The 12,330-nt window shown below is 35.4% G+C and overlaps 1 protein-coding gene across 1 annotated transcript in view; it reads left to right on the plus strand.

The window, feature by feature from the left end:
* KCND2 (potassium voltage-gated channel subfamily D member 2) overlaps positions 1-12,330 on the plus strand; it is a 482,527-nt gene that overhangs the window by 387,631 nt on the left and 82,566 nt on the right.

Raw genomic sequence — 12,330 nt, forward strand, 5'->3', positions numbered from 1 at the left:
TAGTGTGTTTAGTTGAAAAAAAATAGATATAGAAGCAGACCCATGTAGTTCAAACCTGTGTTGTTCAAGAGTCAAATTTAATTAAGGAAAATATATCAAGAAAGATTACTTTTAGATTTTCTAGTTGCTGCAGAGACCAGTAAGAATACTCATCACCTCTGACGACACACAGATTCTGTAGGTTCAGTGTGGGTGGGATGTTATGGGTGGGCATGGTTAATATATTTGTTACAAGAAATGTAATAAGTTGTTATAATTTCCCCCCTTCTGCAACATATGGGCATGACTTACTGCTACTTTCAAATATATTAACCAGATTCTACTATTATTTTAAACTTGGTAACTGATGTCCAAGAAGAAAGCAACTTTTGACTCCTATCATCAGTTCTGAAGTCTTTCTTCCAATTAAAAGCAGTTACCAGTGAACATCCAGTCTTATGACTAAAATGCATACATTCTTTCTTTTTAATTTTCAAAAGAGAAACAATGATTATATAAAGAAAGCTTCCTAATCAAGAAAAATGTCTTTTCTCTAACTAAAACAAAAGTGAATGTGGAAAGGAATCTTCAATTAAGAACGGATCATTTATTTTCCCTATTTCTTTCCATTTGGTTGGATTTCAATAGAAATAACTTTTATGTTAAGTTTGTTTAGCCTTAGTTTGCTATAAAAACATAAACCATGCCATTATTATTGATGAGGATAGGGCAGCCAGGATGGTCTTGAAAAACCATTATATTCAAATGTGCAAATGCACATCATTATATGAATTAAGGCTTGCTTATGTACAAAATTATCAATGGGATTAGTATAAAGTCATTAAAGATTTTTAGGAAGAATATGTTGTATTATAACATGCTCTGTAGTTTCAATCAAGGAATACAGTGTTCTTGGCCTCAGTTAATGGTTTATTTGTAAGAAATATATTCCTATTGCATAGCTTCCCTCTAGCTCCAGCATTTAAAAAGAAACCATCCAATAGGTCTTTTTTCTAGAAATTGAGATGGGTAAGAGAAAGAGTGTTAAATGTTACTTTCTTTAAGTCCTATCTTAAATGAGGAAATTTTTCAAATGATGTGTAGATAAGGCTTTTATTTATTTTGATTTTTGATTTTTAATTTTTATATATTTAAGGGGAACAAGTGCAGATTTCATACATGCATAAACTGTGTCATGGTGAAGTCTGAGCTTTTAGAGTACCCATCACCAGAATAGTGAACATCATACCCAATAGGGTTGATATCTCAAGCTAAATAATGATATGGAATTGGGGAATGGAATAGAGTTGACTCTCCTAATCACCCAAATGGATCATCTGTATTGCTCCTGGAAGCTGAGACCAAAACCTCTGTTTCTCTAACACTTTACAGTCAAGAAGCAGTTGAACTGTTATTTTTTTTAATAATAAAATATTCTAAGGCATCATTAGTCATGATTATTAGTCATGGCCATAGGTTCCTGAAGCTTAGAGGATGAACTCACCTCAGTAAAAGAAAAAAGGAGGCCAGGCACTGTGGCTCGCACCTGTAATCCCAGCACTTTGGGAGGCCGAAGCAGATGGACTTACCTGAGGTCAGGAGTTCAAGACCAGCCTGGTCAACATGGTGAAACCTCATCTCTACTAAAAATACAAAAAATTAGCCAGGCATGGTGATAGTCACATGTAGTCCCAGCTACTCTGGAGGCTGAGGCATGAGAATCGCTTGAACCTGAAAGGCAGAGGCTGCAGTGAGCCAAGATCACGCCACTGCACTCCAGCCTAGGTGACAGAGCTAGACTTCGTCTCAAAAATAAAAAAAGGAGAGCAGGAGATCTGTGAGAAATACTCAGGTTTTCAGTGAATGGCACTGTTACACGTTTCTGAGAAAATTAAATAATATGATGAAGACTTTCTTAAGGACAACCTACTCTGTGAGTGGACTTTAAGTTTTGCCCATTGTTGGAATAGTGCCCGGAATGATATGCTACAGCCAAAATATGCCATTTTGACGTTAGGATAACACTGAGCTACAGGTATTTTTAAACAAAAACAGCAAGTACACAAAGGGTTCCATGAGCCTCCCCTTTTTGTTCCTGAAAGCAGGACATTAAACTAAAGGGTATCCTCCCTGTACAATTGCTTTTCCTTTTTCAACCTATTATAAAAGTATTTAGGTTTTGCTAATCTTTGGCTCTTCATTTCCTTATGAGGGCACCCATGTCAGGCAAAACTTATATTAAGTAAATCTGTGTGCTTTTCACCTGTTAGTCTGTCTTAGATCTGTTTAATTTTTAGGCCCAGCTGAAAAACCCCAAGAGAGTAGAGGTAAAATTTTGCCTCTCCTATAGTTTTTATCCTTGTCTACACAGTGTTTGCCAAAGAGAGGGTTGGTAAAATGTGGCCATACGTTTTTACTAAAATTTAATTGAATAAGCATTGTAATCTTCTCCTAAACGCCTCCAAGCATTTAGAATAGTATTGTTTTTAATCAGGTAAAAAGAAATCTCATTATAACAATTGTCATTTTTATTACCAGAAAGTTCTACATAACTAAGTCATATCTATATTCCAGCATATCTCTCAAATGAACAAAACTTCAATGATAAGATTCATTCCATTCTTTGTGACACAGTTCTACACAATGGATCTCTCTATTGCATGTCTCTCCAATAGCCATGCTTTACAAAGAACATAAAATGTGTGTGCTATTTGTGATGTGTGAGGGGAAGCACACCGAAGTAAACATATCAAATAGAATATTTATTCTTTATTTTTTTGGTTCCTAAATAAAGATGAAATTATTCTTCAAATTCTCTTTGCCTTTCTTACTTCAGATAATTCAACCACCTGCATAAAATGCGGCTTAGGCACCAAATCAACTACCAAACCAAAAGCACCAAAGAAAAAGATTTAAAGCTGGAAAGTGAGGATGGAATAAAGATCTGTACCTGATCCTGATTTCTGTTACCTGCTCATTTTCTTCAATAGATCCCAATGCTTTCGAACTCACTAAATGACGGCCAGCACATTGGTTGATTCATCTGAATGCTTTCAGGCTAGGAAAACATTTCAACAGAAGCCTCACCCTTGTATATAAGAGTCCTAAGCAGGAATATGACTAAAACTATTGATCCTCAGCTGTCCTGTGCAGCTCTCCAAATCCTCTGGGCCTGACCTCGGTTGCAACTCAACAAGTGCCTCTAGACAAATATCTGATGTATATTATCATTTGGAAGGGTACATTTGTACCATGTAGCGGTAAATGGTAGGTTGAACGTAATTTAATTTCTTCTTCTTATGCGTTCTTGAAGCATTTTCTTAATACAAGTATTATTACATATCTTACTACCAGAATTCACTCAACTGGTTAGATTAACAACAAAAAAGAGGTTATAGATGAGATTAGTTTATGATCAGTTGAGCAATCAGCAATAAAAAGACCAAAATAACAAAAATGCAGAGATTTTTTTCACAGTGATTTTTATGCCTCCCACCTGCTTTAGTTTTTTGAAATAATAGGATAATTAAAAAGATGACAACTCATGATAGTCTTCCAATTTTATGGTGGTTTTGCTAAACATGATAAATGAAACCTTAAAAACTTTAATTTTTTAACTTTCACTTTTTAAATTTACTAAATTATTTAATTATAGGACAGATATAACAATAGAAATACAAAATATAAGGAAAAAATAATAATTTACCTCCACCATTCTACTCTGGCTTCATCTCCCTGAGATAACTAATACTAACCAATCTATATTTATAGTTCTTATTTTTCTCTATGCTCACAAAAATGTGCTTACATACAGATGATTACATGATTACTTTTCTGTAATATGACATGTGTTTCTACTTGATACTATGTCATGGATACAATTCCAAAATAATGTGTCTACAGGAGAGATTGTAGTGAAAACATGCACCACGATATTCCCCAACATTCAGCTGAAGTCTCTTTCCTGTCTTTCAAGAGACACCAATTAGTTTCCTCACCATTATTATATGTCACAATTAATATTCTAGGTACATTAGACTTCTTGTGCTCAGCGATTCAATTATAGTTCCAGGATATTTGCATAGGAGAAAAGAGGTCTAAGCATGTCAGGCAATTTCTCCATGACCTTTAATGACCTAGAGTGGTGGCCTTGCTTTCAATACCAAATCTCTTTTCCCAAACTGACACTTTTGTGAAGGCATATGCATGCATGTTTATGCGTGCATGTGCGCACACACACACACACACACACACACTTTGAATCCTGGGTGGTTAATCTTAGGCAGTTTCCACTCTTTCTGTGTTTTAGTTTTGTTGGTTGGTTGGCTTTTCGGCCTTCTTTTCATCATAAATGTCTTTGGCTTTAGAAACAACTACTTTTGCTTATTTGGCACGCTGCTTATGTATTTTTCTGCCTTGGCCAAATTACTTTGTAAACCAACCATCAGCAGCTTTGAGTATAGTCATTAGCACATGTAAAATTATACATATGCCTTAAATCTTCACCAGACTGATCCAAATTTGTATCTTGGTATTTTGAATATAATACACTGCTATACTCGTGGTATAATTCATATAATAACTTATTTAATAGGAGAGAAGAAATGAAGGGAGGAAGGGAGGAAAAGAAGAAAGGAAGGAAAAGAGAATGGGAGAAAGAAAGATATAAACAACAAAAAATACATATTTAGCATCAATATTTAAAAGATAATAATTATCTAACTAGCAGAGGCCACAGATAGAGCTCCCAATATTTTGAGATAGTTTCATGTTATAGGTTTTCAAGCACAAGTAAAATTATAAGGACATGTGTCAAGGACAATTATGTTGGCGAGAAAACAGAATTTATGAACCCTTGATTTTCTTCCAGTCCCTAAAGCTTTGATTCCATGTTGCATCTACAGCTTTCCAGATGCCTTGGCTGTCACATTAATGATTCAGTAATTATTCTAAGCAGAGAAATCTGTAGGCGAGATGTGTGGAGTTAGGTAAACTTTACTATAATGCTCAAACCACATAGTAGAAAAATATTTACCAAATTAACGTCTTAGAGTCCCAGATCTAATCCAGAGAAAAACAAAACATACAACTATCTTCAGAGATATAGCATATTGTATTTAATTACAATTTGTTCTGGCTTATTGCTTTGCATTTTACAAAATCCATGATGATGTGGTTTACTTAACCAGATTTTAAAACCCGGGGACCCAAAATGCTGATTATTTTTCCAGAAAAGTGCAGTGGCACTCCAGTTTATAAACCTAGTGACTTCTTGCTGCTCATGTTATAGTGCAAAGAAGTAGATATTTAAGGGACATTGAAGTGGAAGTAAATAACTGTTGTGTATCATCATAATAAAACCATTGAATAATTGCTGAAATAATCTGATTTTGTTTAAGAGTTGGGTGATTGATGAGTTGGCAGTTATTTATGTCTTTCTATAGGTCTAAATTTTAAAAAACACCAGATATTTAAGTTGAATGTGACATATTTACCTCTCTCTTAGGCAACCTCTAAGCTTAATTTATTGTACAAGTACAAATTTACTTAATATATCAATGCACTTTTCAGTATCTTAAATTATTTCCTCATTAACTAGTTTTATTTTACCAAGTTGAATACCTGTATAGCACAAAAACAGATTCAAGTTCTTTATTTTCCTCCAAGTAATGTCAACAGCTTTCATTCCTTTAGGGTATGAAGGCAGGGTGTTGTGTATGCCTGTGGACTGGTAGCAATAAAAACAACATAAAATTAGTTAAAGAGGAAGAAGGAGAATTGGGAGATTTTCTGTGCTGCTTTTACTAATCTAAAAGAAATTGTTAAAGTCATTTAATTTACATTCTCTTTACGATAATTGACTCACACAACCCATCTTTTTTTCCTCAAATAATTTTGCAGTGATCAAAGTAGATTGGATCTTTCTGTGGCTGTATCTGTTTATTACAAGCACAATTATTCAAGTAACAAATACGGAAATAATTCATAAACATGCACACCCAATCAGGTATAAATCTGCAGATGCTCCATTAGTAATTAAAGATAATATTTCAAATATGGTCCATATTTTTTACAAATAACAATGTATTAAATATTAAGTTTTTGATTAGACAAATAAAATTTCAAATCAATCAAAAAATAGTACTGGAAGGGAAGGCATAATTATTAAGAAAACTATTATTGTAGGTAAGTCTTTCAAAAAATTTAAAGGGCTTTATTTTGAAAGATCAAGTAGGTTTGACAAGTATTTACATGTGAGTGCATCATGCCTGTCCAGCATTATATCATGAAATATTTTACATCATGGATCAATCTGGTAAACTGTTAGCCGTGATTCTAAGTATGCCCTTTTGGGTAGGGAGAGGAAGAGGGGACATTTGAGATCTAAAGAACATTGTGATCTATGGTATTGAAAAGCAGGAATAAAGAGAAAGAGCACAATCAGCATGGAGAAATACCAAATCCCTTCCACAAAGGAAAGATAAATGTCATTGGCCAGTTTTGAATACCTATGTGTCAGGACCCAGTTTCTTTCTAAAGATAATAAGGTAAAAGATGCCATTGTTTTACTTAAAGAATCAATAATCTAGTATGAACATAATACAATTTTGATAAAATAGAGCCACGGAATGTAAATGATACTTTAGGCCACCCTTGAGAACTTCAGATTAGGATTTTTTTTACCCTGTATTTACTCAGTGAGAACTCAGCATAGATACAAGTGAGAATGTTGCTATTTCTTTGTTCCTTGTCCACACTGTGAGACATGCATATGCTCTTGCAAGAGCATCCCTCAGGCCTGCCCTCTGGACCCAACCCTAAATTTGCTAGGCTAAATTAGCACAGTTAGCCTAACTTCTAACCACTAGGCTCCTCCACTGAACAACGAACTCCATCAAAGGATAATGCTTTGATTTGCCTCTTTTTACTTGCCGCTCATATATGTTCTCTAAGTAATGCAAGGGAAAACAAACAAAAATGGAAAATAAAAAATAAAATACAAACCTCTATAGTTAGGAAATTAAGAGTAAAGAAATTTTAGGTACAAATTTATTCAATATATCTCAGTTCTCAAATTTATTCTTTTTATCTACACTGAATCAAAGAACAATTGCAGAAAGGGTAAGAGGAGAGGGAGAGAAAGACAGAAGGAAATAAACAGAAAAAAGAGACTCTAAGTCATGCAAAAGACTTCATAAGGAGGAAGTACATCACAAGCTGAACTTCAATCAGCAATCACTTCTTGGGTGTAGAGTAGCAGATTTATTTGAAGTCTAGCCTCTTTTTCCCATGGTGGAATAAGACTCTTACTGTAGCAAAGCGTTTGATTTCTTATTTTGAATGTGATAATGAAAACATAGTATGGCTGCCAGTTAGAGTGATGTGGTCCATTTACAAAGATTCTTAACTTTGGGAGATATTTAAGATTCTAATAAAAACTGTGTACCTCCCCAGAAAACTGTAGGTACATGTACTTATAAAGTCTTCTGTACACAGCTTCAAAGTGGTCTCAAAATCCTTGCAGCCATCCAGGGATCAAGGTTTGGGGTATCATGTTGTCTTTATCTCATCTTCATCTCCAATAATTACAGTAATAAAACAAGAAAAATATGAACCCCATACTGTGCGTATATAAAAATCTAAGGAGTGGCATCTGACTGGATCAGATCGATGCATGTGTGTCATAAGAATCTAGGAAGCACCAAGTTGAGTGAAATTAATGAGGCCCCAGCCCCATATTCCATTCGTAAGAGTGGTATTAAGAAATACTGGCAAGCATGAGACATACCCTCATGGTTTTCTTCTTAGCTAAGAGGCATTAGCATTCTTCAACCAAATATGTCTTTCTCATAGTAATCTAATTTCTGTCCCTACTCAGTAGACAAAAATATGCCCAAACTTGTCTCTTTATTGAGCTTCAGAAGGAGAGTAAAAATAAAAAGAGAACAAAGAGATGGTTGTGACAGACATGTCACTCTACCCTGATCTCAGCTTTTTTTTCCCTCACAAGAAACAAATATTCTTCTCAGGTATGAGAAGGTAAACACAACATGTAATACCAAAGTAAACTCATTGTATTCTGATAGCCATAACCGGAAGCCAGAAAAAAAGAGTACATTTAAATATCTCATTAAAAAGTTTATTATTATACCTGAGTAACTCAGAGGAATCATGCACACATTAAAATGTGTGCATCTCTTAACTCCAAAATAAAATCAAAATTCACTGAAGCACTCTCAAATAATGGTTTACTAGAGGAAAAAAAATTAAAAACTGGGACAGGGTTGCGCATTTAACCAGTGTGCTTATATTATCAAAATGAATGGATTTTCTTCCTTGAAAAATTTCACACATCGATGGTAACATAAAGTTCAGTAATTATATTCTATCTCCTGTCTTTCCAACACTGTGTGATGCGGTAATTCTTCTGTGTCAAGATGTAAAGCAGTAGGGAATTGAACAAAATTAAAACACATTTCACTAAGTCGTGAGCTGAGAATACCTCTTTTGTCCAAGTGAAGGCATTGAGGAAAAAAAGAGTGAAAGGGTTTTCTGAGAAAGGAAAGTCTTTATAACAACAGGCCTTTAAAATAATTATCCTTGCATTAAAAATGCCAGAAAACAAAATTCTAATACATCCGAATTGTCCTTTAATTTTTTTCTGATTTTTCAAAATGTTTCTTAACATAAAACATCAAGGTGGTTGGTTGAATAGTAAAATTACATTGCATCAGTTTCAGGATATTAGTTCAGGTCTAATAAAATTTTAATAGAAATATGTTTAATGACTTTAACTTACTGTTGAATGAATAGTATTCTGCAGGATTTGATAGTATATGACTCGAGAAAAGATTATTAAGAAGAAATATAAAGCACTTTTATAAAAGATATTTGCAGGAAACCATTAGATGATACAGAAATTCAATAATGCCCTAGTGCCAATTTCAGCAACATTAAAATTACAGTGCTCGTTGATATTTATGACGATAGAGCTACTAAATCATTTCATTTTTGTCTTTCACTACATTAGCATTTTTCTTTGTTATATAGGACCAGTTGCAAAATTTGATCCGTTCCTTTAAAAAATGTTTTACAGATGATCCTGTTTCTAAACAGCTCTTCTAAGGAAGAACTTTAACAGTCTATTCTTTATACTTTCAGTGTATAAATGGATTGGTAAAGTTATTTCCTTTTAGGGAAGGCATAATAATTGTAAAATATTAAGACATTCAAAATGGATCTTAGTAGAAACAAATAAATAGGACTTAATAAACAGAGTTGCTTAGCTTGCTTTTTTCCAAGAGGAAAAAAATGGTGATAGTCTAGCCTCATTATCTCACATGTTTAAAACTGAAGTCCAAGCAGTAATGAATTGTTCAAGAGTGAAATTGTGTATAGAGTACAAATAAATATCTTGATTTTTCCCATGTCCTTCTCCAAGTTCACCCAAATTATCATGCAAACAGGAATATAGAGCTTACACTTATTTGGCTTTTGAAGTAACCCTGTGATTTTTTTTTAACTGGCTAGACTATTATAAACAATGGAATTTAGATAAATTGATAGAATCAGAAGAAAAAATGATGAATGGTGAAATATTGTTGCCACCATTTTTTGACTTGGTGCCCTGGAGATATATATATATATATGCTATTTAACTACATATCCCAGCTAATAGGCTTCTCCACAGGTAAGGAGACACAAAAAGATAACCCACTGGAAGGCTGTCTACAATTGCTGTCTCCAACTTTAAAAGGACAAAAAAAGTTTAATGATTTCCGAAACCCTGAGCTCCTCGAGTTATAGAATATAAAAATAGAAACTGCCTGAGGCAATGTCATCTCACTGGTGGCGTCCATGAATTGTGAAGTCTGCGCCAGTGATAAGAGGCTGGGAGAAAACTTTCAGATCTTAACCTGTGCTAAAACTCTTATGAGTCAACCTTTTTCCATAGTAGCCAATCGGATACATTTTTAAGCATTAAATTCACATACACTAACACATGTAATAGCAAAAACAGTAATAATAAAGGCTAGAGGGAGGGTACACATTAACTCTTAATGGAATCTGTTTCAAAAGATGAGTCTACTACCTATAAAGATAAAGATAAAGATATGTTAATTACATACAAAGCTTTCTGCAGGACCATAGTCTTCTTGAACTTAGAGTGGGTGAGGGATAAAAGGCTACATATTGGGAACAGTGTACACTGCTCAGGATAAGGGGTGCACTAAAATCTCAGAAATCACCAGTAAAGAACTTTTCCATGTAACCAAAAACCACCTGTACACCAAAAACCCTGAAAATTAATAAAATAAAATAAAAAGTCATTCGTAATACTGCATTTTGGCTTAAACATTTCTCCAACGTATTCTACCATCCAGACCAGTGTATCATTTTTTCAGGATCGTATAGAATTTCCCAGACTTCGTTTTCTAGGTCAATCTGAGAGCCAAATATAAACATGTGAAATATGTGCTAATGCTTACCATTTATATTTTCTGCTAGTTGATAGTTATGTTTTTACTTTGAATGATCATTCCTTGGATAGTGTTAAATCAGACATTGGCAACCTCCCAAAGATGGAGAAGGGGTGGGCTTTCAGCCTGTCATAGGCCCATGGATTTGTTGCTAACCAGATCCCCATTCCTGCTGCTGTCCAGAGCCACCACCCGCTTCCCCAAGAGTCTGATTTATCACCCTGAGTGAAATCAGAAATTTGCTGTAAAACCATGCCCCACCTCCCTCCAGCTTCCTAGGGTCTGACTTTTGAAAAGGGATGAATAGGGCTGGGCACGGTGGCTCATGCCTGTAATCCCAGCACTTTGGGAGGCCGAGGTGGGCGGATCACGAGGTCAGGAGATGGAGACCATCCTGGCTAACACGGTGAAACCCCGTCTCCACTAAAAATACAAAAAATTCGCCAGGCGTGGTGGCAGGTGCCTGTAGTCCCAGCTACTCGGGAGGCTGAGCCAGGAGAATGGCATGAACTCGGGAGGCAGAGCTTGCAGTGAGCTGAGATCAGGCCACTGCACTCCAGCCTGGGCCACAGAGCAAGGCACCATCTCAAAAAAAAAAAAAAAAAAAAAAAAAGAGATGAATGTACAACATTGGTGTTATTATTACCTCTGAAAAGATTGCTAGTCCTTAATCTACACTATAATTATGTTTGTTTACATTTAATAGCTGTTTTCCAACTACATAAATTTCCCCATTCCAACTTATGTTTGTGCATGTAAATATGTTCATTTTTAATGAGATAAGATTCGTTTTCTTTTGAATTTGTTTACCAAGTGTGCTAGCCATAAAATTCTCCACAAATGCCATAGATCAGGGGTCCCCAACCTTTTTGTCACCAGGGTCCAGTTTCGTGGAAGACAGTTTTTCCACTAGTTAGATTTTCATTAGGAGCATGCAACCTAGATCCCTAGCATGTACAGTTCACAATTGGGTTTGTGATACCGTGAAAATCTAATGCTGCTGCTGATTGGATAATCTGATTTGACAGGAGGTGAAGCTCAGGCAGTAATGCTCATACGCCCGCTGCTCATCTCCTGCTATGTAGCCTGGTTGCTAACAGGCCACAGACTGATGATGGTCTACAGCCTGGGAGTTGGGGACCCCTGCCATAGATGATCTACCTGAGATCTGGATACAGGAGCCACTCAGTAAATATTTGTCACATTAGATAAGCCAACTCACTGTACAACAGCAACCAACTCACTTCCTAGGCAACCACACCATTCAATCATCTCCACTCCTTTCCTCACCACTGTCGTACATAGGAGACTCCTCTCTATACCAGATCTTATCATCATTCCACAGCATTTTAACGTCCACATCTGTGACCCATTCACCACTAAAAACTAGACACAGCTCATATCCAATGTTGCACCCTTTCAACCACTGTTTTGCCAGTTTTTTCTGCCCCTTGATCAATTTCCCCAATTAGAACCCTAAACCTGCATCATTCTACGTGTTCCTTCTTCACTCAATTCCACTGAAAGTGGGTAGAAGAAATAATCACACAGCAATGATCTCATGATTTAGTTGATTCTCGTTCCTCAAAATATGCTTGCTAAAACTTCCTCAGCTTATCCCCACCCTTTTTTTTTTTTTTTTTGTAAATTTATCTGCATCTAAGCCTCTCATGGTCTTCCTATCTTCAAAGAGCAGTCTTTATTTCCTTCAAAGCCTATCCTCACCTGTTCTTTTATTTTCGTCTCCTTCTGGTTCCTCAGGGACCTTCATTAATGGATTATCTCCTAGTTCTATCGTATGTTCAACCTACTTCTGTTCAGTGATTCTTTCACAATAATGTAGACATCTGCTTATTTAGAAAATATTTCT

The sequence above is a fragment of the Pongo abelii genome, chromosome 6, assembly GCF_028885655.2.
Source record: "Pongo abelii isolate AG06213 chromosome 6, NHGRI_mPonAbe1-v2.0_pri, whole genome shotgun sequence".
NCBI classification, from domain to species: domain Eukaryota; kingdom Metazoa; phylum Chordata; class Mammalia; order Primates; family Hominidae; genus Pongo; species Pongo abelii.